The sequence below is a fragment of the Pezoporus wallicus genome, unplaced genomic scaffold, assembly GCF_028554395.1.
Source record: "Pezoporus wallicus isolate ANWC-B61680 ecotype Strahan unplaced genomic scaffold, APGP_CSIRO_Pwel_v1 contig_736, whole genome shotgun sequence".
Classification (NCBI taxonomy): Eukaryota; Metazoa; Chordata; class Aves; order Psittaciformes; family Psittacidae; genus Pezoporus; species Pezoporus wallicus.
Window position 1 is genome coordinate 1,976,866 of NW_026639744.1, and position 26,684 is coordinate 2,003,549.

The following is a 26,684-nucleotide window of genomic DNA, read 5'->3' on the forward strand; positions in this document are numbered from 1 at the left end:
TATACCTAAGGAAACCTATTGAAATATGCTAGTGAATTCATCCTCTTTTATCACATTAAAACTGCAATTGACTGTAAACCTCCTACCACTCTCCACTGAGACTTTAATTGTAAAGATTCCTGTTACATATCATATTAGAATTTAGTTAAAATTGTAGAACACATTATTTCCAATCAGACAGCCAACCATCACTCACAAAGATTTTTAAAAAGGTGATTAATAATTCATCTCAGATAAGGAAAAGATCTATATTTATACCATCTTCTCAGCCACCATAAACTACCTGACAATTGTTCAGTAATGATGCCCAGTAAATTCTTTAAAATGGTAATTTGTCATTCTGTCACTTCATTTGTGACCTAAAATTCCTCACTTGAGGCATCATCAAATAAATTAATCACTTTCCAGGATCCATTTCTCTGTTCTGCACGTTATTATGCCCAGGCTCTCTTGTGTTTCTCTTCATTTACATATATTTAATGGCTCAGCAGTGGTTCACTATGGCACATAACGCACACATCTCATTACAGGTGAAATATTCTAACTGCCACTATCACTGGGAAAGAAAATAACTCTCCCAATTTAATTTTCCTGATGTAACAAAACCATGATTCTTCACTATGAAATGTTGATGCCATCCATCAGTCACAATCAATAAAATCATCATAGAAGTACGCCTTCTTTAGCATCATTCCTTCATACTGGTATTATTTGAGGGAGGTAATTAAACTCATAATATGTAATGAATGTAAATGAAGAAAAAACCCTCATGTTCTCCCTCTAACTATGCTTATTTTACTGCTTTGATTTAAAGTATTTTTACATCTTACAATCTATGAAATACACAAAGCCCTGAAGGAAAGGCATCAGAAGTACAGTAAGCATCAATCAATACATATAATGACTAATTAAAAAGGAACATATTTTAACATTAAAAAACCACCAAATGCTGTTATTTATAGATTTTTCATTTAAAATGATGCATTCCCTCTGGACTAATATATTTGCTGTCTCTCTGAAATATAGATTGCAATACACTAGTTTTAGATACTGTTGCTTGCATGCATCAAAAAAAAAACCACCAAAGTGATTTTATGGGTACCTGGTCCACCACAACCATTTAAAAAGCACACACACACACACACACACATATATATGCAAACTAGTCTGACACTAGAGAGAAAACCATAATAATTTCAGTCTTTCATATATGTGCCTGTGCTCATATAAGTCAAGAAAGAAAACAGTCTCTTTGAAATGATAACTTCTAAAGAAGTCCAGGAAAAAAAAAAAAAAAAAAGAAGGGTTTAAAGCAATGTGTTTATCCATAAAAAGCAAAAAGACACCATCTACCTAGTAAATATTCACACAACTTTGCTTATATTTAAAAAGCGCAAAGCTTTTCTTATGATAAGGATGCCCAAAAGGAACTGAAAGCGCCCACTCCAGGAAGCCCGCCAGTCACCAGCTCCCACTTCCCAGCTCCTTGCTGCAGCCAGTCCTTGGGCCATTATCCCCTATCAGCACCAGCACCCCAGGGATGCATGGGGGTTATTCTCCACGTGGAAGACTTTCAGAGAATGAAAAATGATCCCTAGCTGCTGCTCAAAATAATTCACTTTAGGTATTGTTTCCACACCTTGTGCATGCAAGGAATTGGGTTCCTCACACCAAACATGAGGAAAAAGGGGGAACGACAGAGAGCATGGCTGGGGCACGGACAAGCCGCTTACAATGCCTCAGCCTGCCATCCAGCTATATGTTATACTGCTATTTTTAATAGACATTTCTTTCCAAAGTGCCTCTTTCCCCTGCCCTATCAGAAACAAGGGATGTTGTTAATCCGCCTGATAAGCAATATGCACCCAAGTTTCAGTGGCCAGTGTGAGAAAGCTGCTCATCTTAGAGTCACCCTCTGCCACTTGGTGCTGGTGACTCAGCTTTGCACAGCGGTGATGGTTTGAAACAGGCTTGCACAGGAGCTGGAGAAATGCTTATTCTGGGAATTTATAGTAAGGTTGAGATAGAAATTGGAAAAATAATTTTCAAGAGAAAAAGCAATATTTTATATAACTAGTAATTAACACCTCTGCATGAAAATTTTGCACCACATAACATCACAGAAAGCGTAGGCTTTGTTTTTTTTATTACTATTATTATTTATATTTTCAAGACCATGTTCCATCAGGAAGGTATGGGCTAGCCACCCAGGCCAAACACAAGAAAGGCCCAGCCCTGCCCAAAGGCACTTGCAGCCACCACAGCACAAGGCATCTGAAACTGGCAACAAGGGATCCTTCAATGGGACATCAAGTCACAAATTATCTACAGTCTTTAAAAAAATTTAAGACTTCAAAATTACTAAATTAGTAAGTATTTCTATTTGTGTTTTCCTGATTTTTGCCCTGTGGAGCTCTGTGGCAGACAAGCAGCCCAGTTGGAGGTGCTGGTGCTGCCAGTGCTCTCACTGTGTTCCAGTGCAGCTGCACCCAGTCCAAGACAATTAGTGCAATTAGTGCCCAAGCACCCTTCCCCAGGCACGGCTGCCTCTGCAGGCACTCAGGGGGCAGGAGAGGAGGGGAGGGAGGTGTCTCCCATGAATAATGCTGGTCACTGGCTCTGTAGGCGTCAGCATTTTTCTTCCAAGCTGTGTCCAGTAAATGTATAAGCCCTGCACCACCTCTGCGCCATATCAAAACTTGGTGGAAAGACCAGCGGCTGCTGCCCCTCCATGCTTCTGGGGTGAACTGGTGAGAAGGGAGGGACCCACAGAAAATCATGAAGCATTAAATCACATTTAACACACAGCTGCATTTGCAGGACAATCAAAGGCAAATAAATGAAAAGGGAAAAAAAAAGCCAGTTGCCTATTTTTTGGCACCTCTTTGCTAATAGAGATAATGAACGGAGCAAGTTGTTCTCATTAACCCCTTGATGCTGAGACTCACTGACATCTGCTGCGCCTGCGCCAGGGAGCAAAACGCTCCATGAGCTTATTACCAAGAAAGGGAATTTTTTTTCTGGGTAATTGCATTCTGCTGCCATACGACGACCTCACAGCTATCAGCTCATGCAGCCTCTTACATTACTCACATATGTACATATACACAAACCCACACGTTTTCTGTCCCCATCTCTGAGCTGTTTTGCTGCATGCTGTTGAGCTGTCATGTTTCCCTCCAAAGGTGGTTGTAGTTCTGTTCAAGGTGAAGCAAACTCTTGTTGTAGGTTCTTTCAACAGAGGTTACACAACTGTACTTACAGAGCGCATTCAAACTCAGTAAGACTATTATATATCAGTACCCAAGTTTATGGCACAAATTGCATCCAATGAAAGTTGACTGTGCCATGGCCACACTCACTTGACCTAGGGATCTCCTACAGAATAGCTCAGAGAGAAGGATCGAACCATGCCCACACAGAGCTCATATTAAGATTGGATTGAAAGCTCCCAAACAGATAAGAACCCGGTCTGTGGTAATTTCTGTACCCACAGAGATGTGAAGGATGAGGGAAAATGGAGCATGGGCTACCACATACCAAATAGATGAATCCTTTCCACCACTGACTACTGGAAGGCCAAACCCAGACAATCCTACACCGGGGATAACCCAGACAGAAATATGGATGAGGTCCATAGCCTCAACCTGACAGAAACCAGACCTGGCTCAGGCACCACCAACTACCCGTTCTCCACACCCACAGACTTCTGGGAGGAATTCATCTTGCCCCTCATACCCTGGCTAACTTACCTACAACTCTACTGGCACAGTACTTGAATATACCATACAGGTCCACCATATCATATAGGTCCATACGCCATATAGGTCCACTGCATCAGGGGTAGGAGGTGTGGATTCAGGGAAGATTTTAGTCCAAATTCACATTAACCATGCAAATACAAGCTTTTCTGTCAGATTCCAACTTGGGTATCTGTCTACTTTGTTTCTAAAGGAAACTTCAACAAGGTAGGAGTGGGAGAAGAAAAGGTTCTTTTCGAAGAAGAAAAGGAAGAAAAAAAAATTTCAACGAACCTTGAAGATGAGTGCTCAAAATGCAAGTGTTCAAATCTTGATGCCATGGGTGAAAGTTCAGCTTAAATACTCTTCTTCATATTCTCCCTGCAGACCAGGTTGATTTACCACAGAAAAATATTCCAAAGATTTATTAAAATAAGGGTCTGTTTATCAAGTTTGCTACATATAAGCTCACCATCATACTAACTCAGTACTATTCTGTAACCATGATTTATTCAACTTGGTAAAAACAAGCATTCCAATAAATTGGCTGTTGATTGACATAATGCTGTATTTTGAGATATTTGTAACCTAATAGTTATGACTAGTTGAGTAACATTACTATGTCCCTGATAGTGCTCTCCTGTTATCTGCATCAGATATTTCTCAACTCACTCATGCACTGAGGCCACCAAACTACCTTTAGTAAGCGTTGGGGTCATGTTTTGTCTATTTAATTTCATGCATCATTCAAACATCTATGATCATCACAATGTCTAGAAGTTTTAGTCTCATTGAAGTAAACAACAAAACCCTCACTGGTTTCCACAAGACAAAGACTTCACCGTTACAGTAAATTGACAGAAAAGAGGAAATATCACTTCAGTGTATTTCTGTTTTTCTCCTTTTTTCCAATAACTGCTACCACTGTCGCTTCTATGTGAGGCCCAAGAGATATAACAGAACTAGCAAGGTTCTCCTCACAGCCATTATAATACTTGTGCATAATAAGTCTTGTGAGAGGACTATGATTCATTTTTACTACTCATTAGGTTGCTTTACTGGTATGCTATGAATATTGTAGTTTATGCATGAAAAGTCTGCTACCTGCAATATTTGTAATTCTTAAATTCTTTAATGGCAACTTGGATATCTAACAGATGCAAGAATGCACATAAGGGTGAATACGTTGTGAAACAGGACCATTATTACATTCAGTCTGGCAGCTCTGATCTCATACATACAATGTAAATGAGCGTTACCAATTAAGAGAGGCACATTTTAATATGGTTCCTTATTTCTCACAGCCTCCTGGAATTGCACCAGTTTTCTGTTTAAAAGTTCACTTCTGACAATTTTGTGTTTATTTTTTATACGTTTGCTGATGAGAACTTCAAAAGTGCTGAACACAAAACCAACCAGATACAAGAAAGAGTATTACTGTCTTTAGTGACACTAAGGACATAAACCTGAACACCTAACAGGGTCCCAGTCACCTTGGTGCACTTATCATATCATTTGCATAGCAAGGACACATACAAGGTTAAAGAGTCCCCATATTTTAAATTAAAGGACCCAGCTCCAACATTCAGGGCTTGATGCTGGTATGGAAGAGGGAGATCAACCCAAGGGCAGACATGTCTGCTGTTGTTGATAACACCTCTTGAGGCTCTGCTCACCAAGTACTTGAGCTCAGAGACCTGCAAACAACTCCAAGCATTTCTGTTTTCACAGACCGAGAACACAGGCAGTGCTACTGCCACTTCAGGGGGATGGCAGTGAGGAACCTACCTAGCAATTCTCAGAGGTCTTGCCCCAGCAAATGCTCACAGGCTGCCATGCATCACCATGACTGCAAAAGCTAATCTAGCCCATGGCCCATAGCCCTTGCCATCCCACCTTTCATCGCAGATGTGTCAAATACTTCTGACGTGCTTGCATCAGAGACAGACATAGGCTTTGTTGTGTTTATGGGCAAATTCTTCACAACCAGGAACACTACTACTATAGGTACTGCTCGCTGGAGGTTTTCAATAAACCACCAGTAAAACACACATTTCATGCCTGTTGAGGCAGAGGGCTCTGCTCTGCAGGCCATCTAATGTCCTTCTCTGGCACAGATCTAAGAGTCAACAGTGCTGACAAAAACCACTAGGACAGCTTTTATTCTACTTGGAGAACAAACCCACTAGCTACTGAAGGAGCTTAAAGGTGGATTAAAACCTGCAGGCAATCAGCCCTTGATTTCTCTAACTTTCGAGGGCCTGGATGCTGTTATAACACGATCTTTCCAGCAGAAAATGATGTATGTGGTTAGCTTGCACACGCAACTGTCTCAGGACTGCAATCCATACATCTGCAAGTACATTAGGAGCTGACACCCTCTAAAACGCTGGCAGCATCAACATCCAATCGATATGCATGTTCACCAGCAAAGCTGACTAGTACATCTGTTCTGTGAAAAAACATACATTCTGCCTCTAGTACAATCACTGTAATTAAAAATTAACATGCATTAATTGTTGGAGCTGATGTAAACAGCTGATGTTCCACTTAGCCCTGTCTTCTGTACATATCATTAGCCAAAGCCAAATATTGTTAAGTAAACAGGCAACACTTACAAGAAGAAATAGAAAACTAATTCCAACTAAATAAATTAACAACACTGCACAAGTCATATTAAAACAGTTGAGATAATTATTAGGCTACTGGACTAACAGAGAGAAAATCATAGAAGACACATTTAATTGTTTGAATCTCATTTCAGTAAATGTATTTAGGCACAGTGTGAAATATAATTTAACTTGAATGTGTATGCAGAATTTTCCCAGAAGCAGGATGTGCAATATGCTGTTGAAACAAAAATATAAGTTGGAGTTTGATATGCAGGTAAAACATAACTTCTCAAATGCAGCAATCTCAAACAACTGATTCTGTATCTGATAATCTCAGGAGAAATTCAGGTTGGTTATGCAATGATAAAGGTTTTTTCTTCCTCAGATACATCTGCAAAATTCCCATCAATACCAGTGGGAGCTACATGCAGACACCAAGAGAAGAACATACTCCCGAGGAGTTACATCCTACTTTTTATCATTGTTGTTTAAATGTCATAGCAAAATTATTTCTCCAATTTGTATACAAAAAAAAAGCAAATAAGACCCCAGCAAATCTGCTCAGTACTACACATCCAGAGTTGCAGCCTCAGATCAGAGTGAAATCACTGCAGATTGCCTGGGGGGTGTCAGCTGCTGGTACCCCCAGGCTGCTCGCCCCACTGCTGAGTGCGCAGGGCCGGGTGTCTCCACTGTCAATCTTGATACTTCTCCCTCAAACTAATGGAAAGCTGAAGTTTAAAGGACACTGCCAGGTAAGGGAAGGGAACTTTGCAAACAAAGCCACAGCCACCAGACGATAGCACCCACAGTTCACCACTCCTGCATTTTAACAGCTGTTTGTGCTACATTAAGGCACTACACAAAGGAGGCTCATGCCTGACCCCCCCTGTTGGGGCCATGGCAGGCTTGGTACCAATAGGAGATCTCACAAGAGCAGTGCCCTGTGGAAGGCAGAGGGAAAATCATCAGGTGCAGTCACAAAGTGCACCTGAACCCAAGAACTACCACACATTCTTTCAGCAACTGGCTGAATTCAGGGGCTTGAGAGCAAGTACTAATTACTTAGTGGTTCTTATCATTTAAATGAGCCAGAAGCAAGTGAAATTTAGGCTTGATATGGAAGACAAAATTTTGTTTGTTTGTTTATAAAAATCAACTTCAAGTGAGAATACCATGAAGGCTTTTTTTTTAATAGACAAGATAAATAGCTTGTTATTACTGAGGAATCCTACTAATCCACTCCAATACAATCTCTACACAAATCTTGTCATAGGCTTTTCTCTGCCTGACTTTGAATAGCAACCTGACTTCTCTGTGTCATCCCCAACTTCCATATCCATGAAACAAGCTGTACTGGTTTGGATACTTCCAAAACCCACAGTCTGGGTTTTTTTGCCTGTCTGTGAGTTACCTGAAACATAAAAGCGCAACAGACAGTTGTTCCTTTATCTCACTGCTGCAAACTGGACTTGGAAATTGGGCTGAGAGAAGTGCAGGCACTTGGTTCTCTTTTTCAGCTACAAAACACCAACCAGAGTGATGCATGAAGCAGCACTATTTCCCCGCTGCAGTCTCACCTCTGAATGGAGAAGACACAGGAAAAAAAAGGCCTACTCATTACAGTGACAGGAATACCACAATTAAAACTACGCTCAGCAGTAGGAGACACACAAGAGGTTTTAGACATGCGTGCTGGGAACTTTAAAGAAATGGCTGGAGAATTCTGCAAGAGTTTAGTAGTTAACTACATGGAAAGCACACTGGGAAAACATGACCTATAGACAATTTCTCTGCAATTGGTTGCAATATCCTTGAAAGTCTTTGAGGCAAGAAAATATTCTGTTCCTCCCATTATCACTACATAAGCATAAACATTAAGTTAGAACATTCTTTGTATAAGCTGTCTCATTAAGATGCTGCAAAACAGAGGAGAGGATATTGATGTTTAGTGCTGTAGTTTACTTCCATTGTGGTTTTCTGGGTGTGTTAGCATTTGACTTAAATCAGATAAAACATTAAGTTGCTTGAGGACCTTCTCTCTTTGGACATTCATTTTTAACCCAATACCTCAGGTTTGCTGTTTTTTAAAGGCCCACCATGCCTCGCAGGTGATGTTCATACCCGACTCCCTTCCCTGAAACCCCTTGAAGGTTCACAGCACTGCTCAGCTGTTTCATAACAATATCAGGCTCATGATGAACCAAATGAGTTCTGATTTGTGCTATTTAATGTCCTAATGGCTTGACTAGTTATGTAGATAATTACACAGTATGATTTATCCAACCCATTTATAAATATTTATAATAATGGATAGATTAACCTTTGGGATTTCTATCTTGCAATCCCTTTGGTGGAAGAGGCATCACTCCACCACAGCAGTGAGTGCCATTGCCTGCAACGGAGCCCTTCTGCAGCAGTGGGATGGGAATGCAGCTTGGCCTATGGGGCACAGTGGTTAGTACCCAGGGACGGGGGGTGTTGGCCAGCATTCACCAACACCATAGCACCTCCCCATCCCCCTCCTCCCCTCCCCCAGCCAGCTCTGTCTGTGGGAAAGACGCATATCTCCAGCTTTATTTTCCAACTTTATTTAATCAGGAAAAGAAAACCACAAGAGATTAAGCTTCCACTGACGAAAAATACTGAAACAACACATGGCACAGAAGAAAGTAACAGCATACCCAGACACTGAAAACACTCATTGTTGAGCAGAGATTCAGATGGAAGTTTGGATGAGCATGGTCAAGGGGCGGGAAGAGGCACGCGGTCGTTCGGGATCAGACGTGGCACCCGCGCATGACGGTGAGTCATGGCAGCCCCCCACAGCCTGAGTGGGCACAAGCAGCATATTGTCATCGTCAGCATCAGGCACCACAATCCCTCCAGCAGCATTAGCCGGCCCCAGGACAGGAACGCCAACGCTTTGCTCAACAGCAACAAAGGGTCAGTGTTTGCTGCCACTGGAGCCATGGCTGGGCACAGCAGTCATCTGCCAAGAGCAAACAGCAACTCAGGAGACAGGCAGCACCTGGTGCCAGTGGGCTGCAGCAGCCATTTAAGAAATAGCTGTATCTTGGAAAAATCGCTTCTCCAAAATTTGGAGATTTGCTGCAACTTTTTTATTTTTTTATTTAATTTTATTTTAAAAACCATCCTAATATGGAAGGAGTCAGATCTAGCACTTTGTCTGGCAGAACTACTTTTTAGGACTAGCAAAAATATGCAAAATATAGATTAGGAACAAAGAATAGAATTTCTTCCATGGAAACTATCTTTCTGGGTTTTTGCTTTTTGTCTTTGTTGGAGTAGATCCAAGCATATGCCTATCACATTTCTGAATTTTGATATAGTATAAAATTCCTAAATTACAGGTTTTATATACCAGCAGTGTAAGAAGAAAAGACACTCTAGTCCTTGGTCAACATTAGTGAAAGTCAACAGAAACAAGACACAAGTCCTTCTGTATGCTTTGGCAGATTTTTCCCAACATCTTTAATATGCTGTAAAATTGATTATTACTGTATCCTGTGATTTCTAATATTTCACAACATATCTCTGCTTAGAAATAGCATTACAATGTTTAGACTATGAAGATGTTTAAAAAAACCTAGTTTTGCAACCAAAAGAAAATACACGAGAATTAAAAGGAGGAATACTGAGATTTATTTATTTTATTTTAACTTTTAGAATTTCACTAAAAAGAAATAAAAGTACTTTTATTCTCTGTAGCACTTAGCTTTCTTACTTCATGCTTAAACAGAGATTCATTGTATAAGCCATTCAAGAGACAAGTACAGGACTTAAATATTTTACAAGATTTTTCTTTATAAAAGTATTAGAAAAAATCGACAGAATAAATTTTGGGCCTTAGACTTCACCTTTTCCCGTGCAACTTATTGCACCTATTGAAAAAAACAACAAAGCAAACAAATAAACAAAACCCAGAAAAACACACAACTATTTGCAAAATGCATCTGTATACTAGACTAGCTCCACATCCATGAAACAGTCTGAAAACACATCCATTTCCACAGTAAATCCCTACTTCACCTTCTAGAACGTCTCAGAAACAAATGCTCAGCCTATCTGCCAGGACCACGGCTGCTGTCCCAGTGCCTGTTTGTGTTCACACACCTATGCCAATTGCCGACATTTGTATTGACCCGCAGTCTGGGAACAGAGGAACACCAGAAACATGCAGAGAGGCCAGGGAAAAAAGCAGGAGGAAAGATGGAGAGATCAGATACTATAGATTAACTATAGGAGTTGATCAGGGGATTAGATTATGACAGTTCTGGGATGTTTACAAGGGTCATAAGAGATAAATACTACATAGAGATGGATACATACAGAATAGCTAAGTTTTCATGAAAAAGAGAGCATCAGAGAAAACACCTACTTAAAAATGTTTTTGCTAGCAAGGGTGTGATTACAGGAAACACTCCACACATGGGCAATGCTTTAATTTACAAAACCAGCAGTGTGTTAAAGAGTTTTTGTGTGTATTAAAGAAAATAAAATAAAATACAAACAAAAAAACCCACCCCCAAAAAAGCCACAAACAAACAAACACAAACAACCCACCCACCCACCCTCCCCCCCCAACCCACCAGCAAACCACAGTGACTTACTAACATGGCAGTGCATTGTTTTGCTATTTTCAGAAGTTGTGCTAGAGAAGGGAGTTCAGACCACTGATTGCAGAGCTGCTTTAAGGGGTTAACAGCATCTGTTCCTGGCAGGGTAGTCCCAGGAGAAGATTAAGGGCTAGAAGTCAGGGCTTTCACAATGTATTTCCACCCCTGCACCTAAATCAAATACCTAAATTTTCCAAAAACTTCAGTTTAATTATCCCTAAACTTGGTCTAGAACACATGATGTTCCATCCCACTTGAAGGCAGAAGTGGGAATTCTTTTTAAAGAGCATACCCTCAAAGTTCATAAGAGCTTTAATCCTCTCTAGAACTGTTAATCTGTCTTGCTATTGAGAGTGAAATAATTAATAGCAAAAAATCCAAATACTTAGGAAAAAAAAAACCAAACCAAAAAAGCCCAGACCTTGTCTTATGAGCATCCTATATAGAGATATGTATATTTATGCCTTTATTTTGCAGCTCTCCCTCCTCTGCTAAACAATGCTGAGGTACCAATGCCCAGTTTCTGCCCACTACCACTAGACCTGACCCTCCAGCAGCAAGTCTGCAGGGATGCAAGCAAAGTCCCCCCACCTGCTGACAAGAGGCGCTGTGTCTGTACATTTTGCAGGGTGGTGACAGGCATGAGACCGCTCATAGACATGGATTTGTCACAATATTATAGAGTGTGGCATCAGATCTGTATGGTTGTTTTAGGAGAACTTGTTTGCACAGCTGTATGTTGTGAGTTGCATCCTCCTCATTTTGCCTAGGCTCTTCTCCATGCAGCATTTCATTCTGACTGCAAAGCATTCTGCCAAACCCAGGGTGCCCACGTGATGCGAGCTGGGATATAATTCATTTATGATCTGAATGTAACTTTCTTTGTGGAAACCGTCCAAACGCTAAGAGTGGTGCTAAGAAGAAGCAGTAGACAAAACCTGCCTCCAACAAATTAACAACCCCCTTCCCAGTATGCATACAAGTTCACACCAGTCAGACTGTATAGATTAACAACCAAGTGAAGGGACCTACTTAGAAATGGACACACATCATAGCACAATCTGGCACGAGCATTTGATGAGTAGTGAGCTTTCAGAGTAGTGTGGAACCGTGTTTTTTGCCTCCTCCTGCTGCTCCTGTCTCTGCCCATTGGCAGTTTTGACATGCATCATAATTTTGCAGTCTGCTCGGGATGTTAGAATCCAGTCAGGGAGCATACAGGGATCCTAACTCAGTCCTTGGGATTTGCGCTGCAGTGAGCGCACACAGGAACTTGGAGGCTTGGCACCGCTGCCAAGACGCTGCTTATGCACCAAAGACAGGCTCAGCCCCGAGGGAGAGAAGAGATACAAATGAGCCGCTGGAGACCTCCTCCAGCTGTGCCGCACATTTGTGGGGACAGAACCACATCTCAATGTGAATCGTGGCTTCCTTTGTGCACAGGTTGCTTTAGGCAATAACACATCCAGCCGGCTTGGGAGCCCCAGGGATAGCAGAGTCTCACTTGGAGAGAGGGAGTGAACATTGAGCACATTAACATAAAACCCTGCGGATAGCTTTGCTCAGGACAGCCATTTACTGATGGGAAGAGGCAACACAGCTAGTTGGACCGGAAACCACACCCTTGCCCCTTCTCCATCAAAGTACACCTGAATGGCAAGCACAAAGAACTACAAAAGAGCAAGAGCTATTGCTTACATGTTGACAACATATTACCCCCTGCAGCCAAGATACTGAAGAAAAATCCACACAATAGGGGAAAGGAATCCACCTCTCCAAAATTACATGTCAGGCTCCTTTGGAAACCCTGGGCAGCCCTCACAAACAGGCTGAGGGCTGTCGCCCCTGCCCACCCCTCTCGTACTGCTCCAGTGCCTTACAAGACTTTGGCCATGAGATGGTAACCCAGCTCAAGGAGAGGACATGGCAGCAGTCACAGTCCCTGCCTCTGCCAGAAAGGACATCCCCAATGTCCTCAGTGGGGTCAGCATGTCAGGGAGCTGTGGATGCATCTTAACAATAACAATGCTCTGCCACATTACCTTCTGCTCTGGGAAGCTCCCACTTGCCCTCCATAGAAAGAAGAATGCAAGGTCTGAGAGAGACTTACAGCCTTTGAAAGTAAATAAATCCTTGGAAATGTAATAGCGTCCAATGTGACTATATTCTCTGATAAAACATTAAATGAAACACGCCATTCCCAGTACAAATAATTGCCTTTGTTTTCATCATTTTGCCTAGTGCATCGCAGGAGGCTGTAGAACAGTGTGAGTTTTTCTGATCTATAATCAGACAGTTCATAAAAATCCTAATGGAAATGAAGATTTTGCTATTTGGAGTGGTCAAATTTCCATTTTCAAACACATCACATTTTAAAACCCAGGTTGGCATTTTGGTTTGCTGAGAGTTTTAGGATAATAGCAAATTACACAGAAAATCTACCAATTCTTTGTCAAGCGAACTATGCAAAAAGGAACCATTAGTTCATAGTTCATCTGTGAGATGGGAAGACATCCTGAATAATAATTTTTAGAGACTATGAAGGGCATTTATTCGCAAATAATGCTCACATCTACAGAATTAAGACTGCTCCTGCTGTCTATAAAACTACTGTGCTCAGATTTCACTAAAGGTATGTTTAAATAGATTTCTTTTCCTCCCCAGAAAGATAGGGGAATCTAACCATACTGTGTAAGACTGACTTACTTCATACAACATCCATCCTACACAAGATTGGCTTATGCTATACAGTTTCACAGACAGACAACACCAAGAGGGCTGTGAACACATTTGGCTCAGCATCCCTTCATGGTTCCAGGGGTGAGCACCCAGAGGCCCCTCAGATCACAGCATTAGTGACCCCAGCCTACCGGAGGAAGAAGAGCATCCTCCATCCACTCATCCTGCTAACATCACACACTAGCTTTTCAGAACTGTTCTCACAGCTTTTGCAGTTTTCCTCTCATATTTACTTACTGTTCTATGTTTTGCTAGGACTGTGTATTTCCTTATGCTGAGATAAAGGAAAAAAAACCAAACCAAAACCAAGCACAAACCAAACAAACACACAAAGACAGCAGAAAGTGTTCTTTTATTCTGTAAAAAAAGTTAGTCCCTGTAGCATCAATGAGACTCCCAAACCAGGGCTTTGGGCCCTGTTATTTAGAAAATTAAGACCCTACCTGGAGCTGACTATGAAGAAAAGGTATAAAAGACTGATTAACTAAATTAATCTATTTTTCTTCCCTCCATCCACCTCCCAACAGTGCCCTGAGGCATAACCCATACAGAAAATTGTCTGTGACTCACGCTTTGAAGAGAGCATGGAAAAGGAATCCCACTGGGAATTTGCTGCATTTGTTACAGCACTGGGACATATTCATCTGTAAATATATTTATTTTGGCTTTTGGGATCTTGAGTGATGTTAAATGTGATGCTTATAATAAGCCTGGGCTAAGTGTATTCCTGTAACAGAGACTGGAAGTGCTAGTAATACTTTCTTGTGAGTTTGTTGTAAAATAGAAGAATGCATGCATTAGCTTCACTTCACAGTCCAGTGACATATTAGGGAGCACACTAGGAATTAGTGAGGTTTTTCTGTTTGTTTGCTTTTAATTCTGAAGAAAACTCATTATTAACAGTGATAATTTCACTGCAGATCTTATCTATCACAGCAGATTTCAGATAGACACACCAAAAAGAAATTACCTTCTGCCCCCTCTCCCCTTAGACTGGGCAGTTCACAATATTCCTTAAAGGTGAAAAATTAGACAGCAACGCTTCCCATGTTACTGGGTTTGTGGTGCAGGTGAGGTTCCAACTCCTAATTGTGAAGACAAGATCTTCCAGATTTTTAACCAAAGGTACAGAATCTAATTACAGGGACACTTCCCTCCACAGTCTGGTCCATGTGGAAAAAGACCATTGCCTGGCTCTGGAAGCAAGTATTTTATTCTACCCTAATAAACAAGCATCCTTCCTGAGTTTTACAGCCAGATTTTGGAAGGCAAAAAGCATTTCCCTGGACAGTATGACCTTTTCCTTAACTTCAACAGCAATCAAGATAGAAAAACTCCCAGCCACCAACAGACTTGGGGACTTTACTCCAAGAAGACAACCTGAGAGATCCCAAAGAAGCATTCAATAAACATAATTATAAAACTATCCAGAAATGAATTGTATTAATTACATTAAAAAGAAACATCCGTTCAGTTTAGAGCTAACATAGTGCAGAAAACAGAACACGCAAGGTTTTTTAAAGCCCATTTTGCCACTAAAAGTTTCAGAAAATCTCAGGATCCACTAAAATAGTTCCAGAGTTCCTCACCCCTGTCCCAAATTTAGTGTTTTAGTAACCAACAGTAATGATTCTTAAAAGATCAAGAAGTAGACCACATCACAGTGTTTCCCTGGAGACAGCTCACACCCCCATCATCTCTGTCTGTTCAGTGGTCTTTGGCAGTGGTACAAGGAACAGACAGTGAAACCAAACAGAAACAAAAGTCACCTGATTTACACCCCCTCAGACCCCAGTAAAAAGCAAGCTACCAGCAGCCTCAATGATTCACAAAAAATACATCTTAAGACAAAAATTATACTTTAAATATGTTTCTTGAGTATTGCTTTTGAAGAAGCTACAAATAGCTTAAAAACATTCTGAAGCTAAATAACAGCTTCTTTTCCACTTCCACTCACCAAGAGCTTACCTAACTACTCTTGTCCCCAGAACTCCACTGGAGCACATTGTTTTGCATTCCCAAGATCTGCTTTGCTCCAACCCCACCAGTTAATGAAGGAAACTGTCCAGGACGCTCCTTTCCCAGGCACACTACTCCTCCCACCCAAGTGGCCATACCACGACAACAAGGAAGATGAATGCCATTACCACCATCTGTGGCAATACACCCTTAACTTTGGAAGGTTTCAGCTGAAGCACTGGCAGCTGCCTCAAAGAGTAATGTGACTGGGTTAACTGCAAATAAGCCTGGTAGGAATGAGTGTCTGGAAAAATAAGAGGATGTAAAAGCCCTTAAAAGCCTCCCAAACTGTGACCCACTTCAGGAATCACAAAGAAATCAATACCGCTTTGTGCACAAAAGCCTAGTGCTCAGCTGTTGATCAGTGGATTAAAAAAAATTCCAATCTTGCACCTCCTGAAATTTTTTGAACCAACATGACTTTGCACACTTTAAATAATAAAAATAAGTGTTCAAAGTTCTGATCTTTACTTTTTGTTTTCAATGACCAATCCCTAAAAAGTGCAAGTTTCAGAACAATATTGTTATTTCAATCAAAAGGAGGGATGTGCCCTCTCTAAACCTAGGAACACTGACTGTTGCACCAGCCTGTTGCTTGAGAGACAACTTGCACCACAGACTTCAGGTCCTACTTTTTCTTCATGGGCTATATTTCTTCCGTAATTCTTCTTGTTTGCTAGAAGAAATACCATGCTATAGGAAGGTATGCCCTATGGTTCTACGTACCCATGATGGGACACAGCGAGGACCACAGCAAGGAAATGTCCCCAAGCCACAGGCTCAGACCACTACTGGTCTATATCAGCAGCCCAGGCTGCGCCCCTCGCATAAAACCACCACTCTCCAGCTGAGGTTCATGCTTTTACCATGTTCATGTGAGTGCCCGCAAACTACGTCATTTTTCTAGTAAAGACAGAAATATTCCTTGGAAGTTGAACTTCTTTCAGGTGAAATTCACTGGTATTTTCCAGCCAGAACCCAGGACAGTTAATTTATCCTGTCTGTGAGTTTTCCTCAGGAACCAGGCACTGGATTTCCCTTCCCGGACAGCAATTGGCTCAGATTACTTAATGCCTCATTGTAAAAATCCAGTGTCTCACTTTGCCAGCAGAGCCTTCTCATTTATTCCTTGTATTAAAGATTCAGCTGCCATGCATTAAATGAACCCGTTTCACTGGTAGGTGCTTGCCAGTTTTTAGGCTTTAAATGGTACCATTACTATCATTTATAAGGATAACATCACAATTAAGAATGTATGAATAATTTAGAAATGAGCAAGTAGCATTTACTTTCACACTCTACTTGCTGAAGAGGCTTCAAAATGCAGGGTCTTTATTTTGTTGCAAAACACTAGCTTGTCTGGGTAAAAGGGATGAAAAGTTACTAATTTCAGGCTTTAGTTCAAACCCTTTAATCTTGCAAATAAGTGCCTTCAGTGAGTACCTTGTTATCTCCTAAAGCCTCCGCAGGGCTGTTCACAGTCTTTGTCTCATTCCAAGATCCGTAACTTATCCTAGGTGAGACAAAGGGGGTGCCACCTGAGAAAATCAGGACTTAACGGAGCTTTTCTTCTTAAATCCTAACTTGTGCTGTTGGCAAATATTACGGAACGCGCTCATTTCGTTGCAATAAATAATGGTATATAATTAAAATTCCATTCCGTTGTTGCGAACAGTGTGATAAACTGTTTGTGAATTGGTAATTCTATTTATTAAAAACAGGGGCATTAATTTTGACATGTTGAATTATAACGCACACAAACAGATCTTGTGTTTTAATTAAATGCTTGTATCTGATGAGATTTTTTTTATATTAAGATTTAATACCAGATTCTGCAATTCATGCGTTATGTGGTGGGGTACGACTGCAGCCGAGTGCCCAGGGAGTTGTGAGCACAACCATGCTTGGTATCTGGGGGGCTCTGAGCAGAGCCCCTCATGCCTCCCTGACAGGCATTCCTCCTCCAAGGGCAGACAGACTGGGCTGACCTCTTTTTGCCAGTGTCTTTACCTGTTTCTCCTTCTTTTTGCATGCTTTAATGGTGTTTCCAGGCTGTTACTACATTCTTTATTTTCTAATGCTGAAGCAGAGCTGAATATTTGAAAAAAAAAATAACAACCATACTGCTTTGAGGTTTCTTTCACATTAAGCTACATTTAATATTCATTTCACATTTTTTTTTCTATTAATTAAAAGTAAACCGTGTATTGTATGGTACATTATCCCTCTAACAGCCCCATGTGGAGATCATGAAGTGGAAGACTAATGGTGTAGACTTTAGCATTTAGTTTTAACCAGAATAATTTACATATCTGTGAGAAGAGTCCGAGGCATGTGTAAATAAGCAGAACTCTGAGATATCAAGACCCTTGCTTAGTTTACTATGGACTGGAGAGCCATGGGCTGTGTATTTATTCCATCAGTCAGCTAATTTAATGAGACTTTATACAGCATCTATTTCTGCAGAAGACACAAAACTTATTATTAAGGAGAGGCATGTGGCAGTAAGAAAAATGTGTTTGTTTGCTTTTTTATTCTATTACCCCCAAGTATCAAAGGTGATTCTATTCACTGTTCATTAAAGTTTACCTTTATAATTTATCAAAGGAGACCGATATCAACAGCTTTATGCTGAGATTTCAAAATTCGAGACTGATTAAAATTTAATGTAAAAGGCCACAGATTTGGGGTGGGTTTTCAAGAAAAATGGCTTCCCAACTTGCAAGTATAGATTTCATTAACGTGCATCTTTATTAGAAGGCACTATAAAACACATTAGAGGCACAGCCTGAGCACTGAAATGCCATTTTCACTTCAAAAATCTGCATGGGTCTTTAAGCATAAGTTTCAAGAAAAAGAAAGTTCTGCTGGAAGGCTGGAGAGTGGCAGTGCCTGAGCTCTGCCTTGGGCACAGAGTTGCGCCTGTCACACAACACTGACCACACTCCACTGGACAGGTGAAATAATCAGCCGCTCTGAAGCCGGCACATGCTCCCATCAGGAAACACCAGAAATGGTACTGCAAAGAATAGATATTAATAATCTCTGTGTGTGTTATGGTTGATCTGATCATATTTTGGGGAAAAGGAACACACCCCCCCCCCCCCAAAAAAAGAAAAAGGAAAACATCCGCTCAAAGATTCAAATTCACAGATTTGGCTAAATCTGATGGTTTCCACCGTGGAAAAAGAAGAAGAAACATTAAAAGTGTTTTATATGAATATTTCAAAGCTAAACAGAGCATGTGTTTTTGTCTTGTGTTTTCCTCTCTAATTTGCTTACTTGTTTAGTATTTAAAATCTTAAGAAAAAGGTAGAAGAAGGGTTTCCATTCAAATGATGTAACTGAAATTACTTTGTTTCTCTTTTAAATTAAGCCATGAATTAAGAAATTAATCACAGACATCACTCTCCTATTTGTTTCACCAACTGGAATCCTACCAGTATCCTTACCATGCAAACTATCCTTCAGATTTCATGAGGAAGAACTATAACAAGCCCTACTCCAGATTATTTAGAAAAGGGGGTGGGTTTTCTTCCTTATGTGTTAAGACCAACAGAATATGCACAACTACAAACAGGGAGTAGAACAACAAAAATACATTTTCCAAATTTATTTGCTTTAGCATTTTTTCTTTTTACAGGTATAATATTTTCTGATATTAAATAAAATCAAGTTTAAAAACAGGGGAAATTGAGAGGAAAAGATTTCCTTTCAGTAACTGAAAAATCCTATCATTTGAAATGTGGTTGATTTTTCTAAATACACGTTTTGAAAAATCTGCAGTTGTACAAACCTCAAAGAACATAAAAGTGATCTGTGCTTTCTAAGAAAACCAGAGAATGAGCGAAAAATCCATCAGCAGTCAAGTGATCAATTCCCTTTCCAAGTTGTGCTGGTCACTGCACTGCCTACTCTCTCGTTGTCTCAGCTGAGCATGGTGCAAGAGCCTAAGAAGGCTCTGTTATGCAGCAAACACCTAATACTCTGGAATTCTGTACGGCTCAGGATTTTGACTGGTTTCTGTTCTACCTCGCACTAAAATGCCGAAGCTGCCTGCTTTTCATGGCAAAAGTGGTAGGAGACCTAGCTGCAGCCCACTCCTCTCCCAGAGATTCCACAGAGGGAACACTAAGTGCTGGAGGTACAGAGGGAACCAGCAAAGACAAACCTGCTGGGCTAGGCTGCCCTTCACAGCATCCCTGCACTTGGTCCCCTGGCAGCAGGAGCTACAGGTGGGGAGACCTCCAATTCCAGATCCATGGTAGCTGCTCCTGAGAATGGGCAGAGCTCATCACACAGAGCCACTGGGGCACTCTGGGAACTGTGTGAGCTGCTCCCAGCAGCCAGCCCCAGTGACCATGTTTTTTACTCTACCAAAAATTTGCCATTAATCATGAAGACACATCTAGTGAGATGTGCCTCTTAAATACTGCAAGTCTGTCGGTAAGATGATTTTGCATAGCAATGCCTTCAACAAACTACTTGCACAGATTTGTCAGAAAGTGCTTTTTCTAAAGGTTTGAGCAGCATTATATAGTTATTATCATTTTGCTCTTGTGCAAAAGAAAAGGGAACAGAGGTTCCAAGTCTGTCTCTGCTATATGATTAGTCCTGTGAATCTCATTAGAATAATAAGAATATGGCCTACTTATGGCTTCAATTAAATGTTTCCTAAGTGAGAAATAATTAAGGGTTTCAAGCATCTGGTCTATGTCTAAACTAAAAAGGCAAATCCTTGTCTCATTGTTGACACAAGAAGTCTATTGGTGAGAACAGGACCATGCCACTCATGTGGCAAACGTGGTCCAGCCTGGTCTCCTGAGCTAGAAGGCAGTGCTCTGGGATCCCATCAGCTCTTCCATCACTTGTATTCCTTGATTTAATCATAAAACATATATTTTCATAGGTACTATAATGATGGATTTTAAAACTACTAAATCAGGTTCTAAAAAATACATGCAGAGAAAAGTATGTGTATCAAAATGTTTACAACAGCTTTATTAATGTTAGACTTGATTGATTTGCAGCACCATACACAAGAGTAAATTTCTGGCAAACTAAAAGCTTATGATTTAAATAAGATGAACAAGTGAAGGAAAATAGACTAGATGGCGGGGTTTTTTAAAGGAAAGGGTATTCTGATGAGAAGAAAGAAGCAATCAAAAAATACGTACTAAATAGTTTTAACTGTCAGTTGTTTGAGTCAAAAGAACAACACTAGTATTTATTTGACTAAGAATTGTGGTTGGTTTCTAGTATTTTTTGCTGGGATTTTGCATTTTGGAGATAAGAAGATGCTGGAATAACAGACCCTGTTCTACCAGGTACTTGCAAAAGCTTTGCGAGCGCACTTTTTCAGTTTCAGGTTTTGATGCAATTAGTTTGCAGATATAACTAAATAAATGGCATTCATTCCTTAAGCAGGAACCATACCTGTTAACCATCTCAGCATATTCTAGCTTTATAGCTGATCTTGATGTGCACAGCATGCTCAAAAACTGTACTCACAGTTCAAATGAGCTGGATTACAGACCATGACCACTGAGACCCTCACATGACAAAGCCTTTGTGTAATTAATATGCAGGGTAAAATGCTCCCTGGACGGCTGCTAAAGCGATTTAAATCATGCACATAAAAAATGTAATCACAAATTTAGCATGGTGGACATTGTAGTCACACTGTGCTTGATTGCATAGAAGGTTCCAAGTGTGTTTTAAATGTCCTTTAAGATTGAGATTAGGACTTGTACTTACAAGATGCATATTAATCTAAAACTCAACATTTTTCAGTGTGGGATCACAGTAGGAGAACATTATGGGCAATAGAGGTTCATTCTAATCCCAGTAGGTAATTACACTTTGAAATAATATTCTTTAATTAAATCTTGTTTGCAGTTGATTGATTTAAACACTAAATCTAAAAACCTAAATTTGAGTTTTTATCAATTTTTGATGCTTATTGCACAGAACTTGGGCTTTAATTGATGTTTCTGAAGTTTTTAAAGCTCTTGTCCACCGTATCCTAGCTGAATTTATTGTAATTACCAACACCATTCTCTTCCACTGTAGACAACTTTCACTAGAAGCATGATAATTTTAAGTACTTTTAAATCATAAAATGCATGATATATTTCCTGTGTCAGATGGTCAGTGTTTTACTAAGGTTCTTTCATAAAGCATCCTGTTTACACCACATAAGCTGTTTTCAAAGCTTTGGAGAAGGGACTCTGCTTCCTGAAAATCCATTATTTGCTGTACCATAAAGCAGCGCTTAATAACAGAGCCAGTGTCATAGCAAGTGGCAAAGCAGTGCATGGGTTAAATTAAGGGACAATATCTATGCACCTTAGGCACCATGGCTGACCATCTCTGCCACCAAAGCCTCCATCTCCACTCATGCATCTCTTGCTGGAGACACGGTGCTTCTGGAGAAGAGGGGTCTCCTGCCACAGAGGGGAAAGGGTTTCAACTTGGAGACCACAGAAAGATTATTTATCTATTCAGACTTTTTCTCAAGTGGTCAGACACACAGAAAGGGTGCAGACAACCTATTCAGGTGGGAATTTATTTAACTGAGTGTTCCACTGGCTTTTGTGCATGGCAATGTCCATTACCACAAACATGCCATACTGAACTGCATGTTGTGCTTCTGTGTGTGATGCATCTTATTAATTTAATGATTTTAAAGAAGTGCAAGAGTACTAGGCCAACCTTTGGCTGTGCTAATGTAGTCATAGTAAACATACCTAAGGCTAATTAAAACAATATGTAAATGCTCACTGCTTAACAAGAAATGGTAACTCTCATGCACTTCCCCTACATGGGGCTGGGTTCCTGCCCAGGAGTTTTGATGCTACACCACCAGTTTTGGGGCACCTCTGCAAGCCCCATGCACGAGCATAATTCCAGAACGAGCTCCTTTAAGATTCAGCTATAAAGGCTTTGATAGAGGTTAAGAAGTAGTCTGATTAAATAATTTAATTGGAGAACAGCTTTTGTACTAGAAGACAGGTGCGATGGTTGGACTTCATGCCACCACTGCAGCAGCTATCCCCCACCTTGCTGGGTAAAGTGGTGGGCAAGGCCTGTCCATTGGCCACCTCTCGGCTCATATCATGGACCCGAAATTCACTTTGGAAGTTGCATCCCCTGGGAGCATCCACAGTGAGCTGGGACTTCTCCACACCCTTTGGACAGCTTGGCAGGGCTCTTGACGCAGTATAGAACAGAGCACAGCATGGAGGCGAAAGGTCAGCCTTATATCCTTCCCATCATGGCTTTCGCTGCTTAAACTAGACTCCACTCTGGCAGCATGAGGTTGGGACCATGCGTTCAGAGTGAAAAAGGAGAAGATGCAGTGCTGGGAGATGTAGCCCAAGGTGTGCAGAAGACCATGTTTGTGCACATGTCGTGGCAAATTACACCCATGAAACTTTAAATATGCCTCTACAGGGCTGACCTTTTTCAGATTGTGAAATTCCACATCCAAAACTTCAGGAACAAGTTGGTTGTGCTGAGAAATGAACTTCAGAAACATACTGTTTTACCATAGTCTTCCTTCTAGTCCCACCCGGGCTACGAAAAATGGGCTTGAATTCAAATTTCACTCTGCTACATAACGATATCATGTATATGTCTTACAGTAAATTAAATTCATGATACTATATATTTAATAACAGAAAATTCACATCTTACTGCAGCTGCATTTGTCATATCTGAGAAAAAACAAACTACTATACAGAATGTTTTATTAAGATGACTTCACTGTTGTGAGAAATGATTAAGTCACTATAAGAGCAAAGTAAGACCATAGGACCTCATTCATTGTAACACTAATATTAATCACACAAATAATATAAGTGTCTTGCAGTAATCCACATTCCCTTAAAATATATATTATACATCCTGAGGGCAAACAGTAACACGACTGACTTGGAATAAATCCCTCAAGCCATAGTGGCCAGCAGAAAACCATTTATATTCTGACAGATTAATGTATATTTTGTTATGCGTAACAAATGAAAATATTTACAACGCTATTAGAGAGAGCTAAAGAAAAATTAAGTCTCACTAATCAATACATTTCAAGCATGAATTTAAATTCTTTCCAAAGCTCACAAACTCCCCAAAATTAGCATCAAATAAACAAGCATGTTTCTATAAGTTTAGCAGTGGTTTGCCATTATCATTATTTTTAATCTTAACATTTTTACAGAAATAAAATATTTCTGACAGCATAAGGTGAAGAAACTTCAGCTGCTTGATGAATTTGCTAACAACAAAATTATTCAAGAAGCTAATTTTCTCTAAATAATACTCTTTGCTGACATTACAGTAATAGGGGAAAACAAAAACACAAAGAAAAAGAAAAATATGTAAATGACAGCCTCAAAGGCACTTCATACAAGTGGAGAAGTCTGCCTGCAACATGACAACAGGCAGTCTCTTAGTCCCTTGGTCCAGAGTATGGCAGAAGGTCCATACACTGGAATCAGAATCATGTTCCCTGATCTCAATACTACCTATGGCATTTGTCAGCTCAGAGGGATAAGGCAATGCATGCTAAGCCTCTTACCATTTGCAAGCACAGATCAAGTGCAAAAAAAAATGGGAAAAATAAGTTGATGATGTTTGGAACAGAAGAAGTTCTACCTAGAGGTCAACTGGCAATCAGTAAAATAGTCCCCGTACTTACTGTAATGTACTGAGTGTAATAAGTGCTCTTTACCTGGCTCTTCACCTTCTGCACACAAAAACCCAGTCAGATTGCTACATACAAGCAACACAAGTTGTCCTTGAGGTTGGTTATTCAAGCACTGTTCATGGCCCACACAGACGTTTCGCATGCCAGATGCTGCATAAGCAGCAACCCAGCATGCAAAGCATTAATAATGAGCTCATATTCTTACCTCCTGACCAGGCATCTCCTTGACTGGAATCACAGTGCACTTTACTCTAGATTTACACACTCTATTCAGTTAATATCTCTCACGTATCCTTGCCATAAACTCCCATCTTTACGTGGGGAGTACTACTCCTTGTATGCAAGAGAAGAGAAAACATTACCATTTCTAACACGACTAAAGATTGACTGTCCTTCTACTTAACCTATTCATCCCCATCTCCTCCTCATACTATTTCCAAGCAATTTTGCAAGACGACTATTATGCAAATGTTACAATAAAAATCTTATTTTCTGCTCCCTTTTCAGAGACCTGTTCTATTTACCTCCATTCACTGCCTCTGATGGACTTCTCAGACAAAAAGGAGAGAATAAATGTGTTCATTATTGACCCAAGTCTGAGGAAACTCAGCATGAGGTCAACTACTGCAACACAGGTTTACAATACCCCCTCCCGCCCAATTTCCTCACTGCAGAGCCAGTATGGCTTCTAATGTTCCAGTACTTAGGGCACGCTTGCCTTCCTGCTATTTTCACAGGCACCCCCAAACGGTTGTTTCTCACTGTTCTTTGCCATGTGAGATCTCCTAACACTTGCACAAATAAAACGGGTGCAAAACACAGGCTTTCTGCTTTTATACTGGAATTCACCACTGAAGAATATTGCCCCTGTAATATTGTTGCAAGACAGTTGAAACTGTTTTTCATGGAATTGTTGAACATCTTTTCGTTGACATGCAGTATCTAAATCTATACAAAAATATCTACTATTCAAGAATATCTTCAAATGTTGCAGAAATTGCTTTGCCTATGGAAAATGCAAAAATATCAGACTGAACAGTCACACTCCAAGTTCTACCTGTACTCCAGCCAAATGATAATTACAACTAATTACTATAGCTTAAGATGCATTAATTAATGTAAATGAATGCATTAACTGGTTTTAAAATGAAGTTTACTTAAACTTCTACCATGCATAAAGAATATTTTTGCTACAGTTCATAATTTTGAAACATGCGTCATGAACTCAGGTCTTGCTTCTCTGTGCCTGAAGCAGGACCAGTCCCTTCTCCACCTTTCGCTGCTGACACAAAGCGATTTGGTTCCATTTTAACTGCCTGCTCTTCTCACTTGCATTGGTCTTTTCATTACAATAAGTACCCAAGGAACAAGTGCTGAAAGGGACCCCTGGAAGGATTTGTGTTGTTCTGCCTGCAAACAGCATGGGTAGCAGCAAGCCAACTGTGGCCATGGACAAGACTCCTTTTACCTTGTATCTCCTTGACCTGCACCAGGAAAGTTGCAGAAAAAGAAAAGTGAAACAGAAGTTGCTTTCCTGGCACAGAATTTGCTTTTCCTGACTGCAGGCAGGAGTGGAAGCCACAACTCACACCTATATCAGCTTGAGACCTGAAACACTTTGCAGAAAGAGTCCTAACCCATTCTGTTCAAACAGGCTCTGTCTTTGGTGACCCCAAGTTCATACAAGCACATTGGTAACTCTTTACAAATCCAGTCCTACTTTACAGACACCCCTTGGCATGAGCATCCGCTCACGTAGCATCTGCACATTAAGCAAGGCAACGTACCATGCTTTTTTTGTCTCACTGAGGTTTCCTGTGCAGCATGATCTTGAGTAGTGGCTCTCCTTCAAGATTTCTTTTCTTCCTAGGGTTTGGCGGTTTTTGTGGGGTTTTGGTGGTGGTGGGTTTTTTTTGTGTTTTGGTGGGTTTTGGTTTTGTTTTTGTTTGGGTTTTTTTGTCAGATTTTTTTTGTTTGTTGGTTTTTTTTCAGTTTATTTAGAACTCGGAGGTGCTGGTTCCCATGTAAAGAATTTAAGACCACTGATAATAAACTTGCCCTTTTTCCTTTACATTTGCATTTCTCCAGCTTCTTTTCTTCCCCTTGGGAGCAGCTTATAGCCTTCCAACAGAGCCAGGAGTAGGGATATCGAACACCTTTGAAGTGGAGGAAAAAGCACAGGAGTGAAAATCCCAGTTCCCCTTCTCCAGGTTTGTTGATTTGAGTG

The 26,684-nt window shown here is 40.5% G+C and overlaps 1 protein-coding gene and 1 long non-coding RNA gene across 2 annotated transcripts in view; one reads left to right on the forward strand and one right to left on the reverse strand.

The window, feature by feature from the left end:
* Window positions 1–15,816, reverse strand: part of LOC130602642 (uncharacterized) — an 82,215-nt gene extending 66,399 nt beyond the window's left edge. The window contains exon 1 of the long non-coding RNA XR_008972952.1: window positions 15,700–15,816. This is a non-coding gene — a long non-coding RNA (uncharacterized LOC130602642). The remainder of the gene's footprint in view (window positions 1–15,699) is intronic.
* KCNJ3 (potassium inwardly rectifying channel subfamily J member 3) overlaps window positions 1–26,684 on the forward strand; it is a 644,250-nt gene that overhangs the window by 267,310 nt on the left and 350,256 nt on the right. The gene's annotated exons all lie outside the window — the stretch shown is intronic.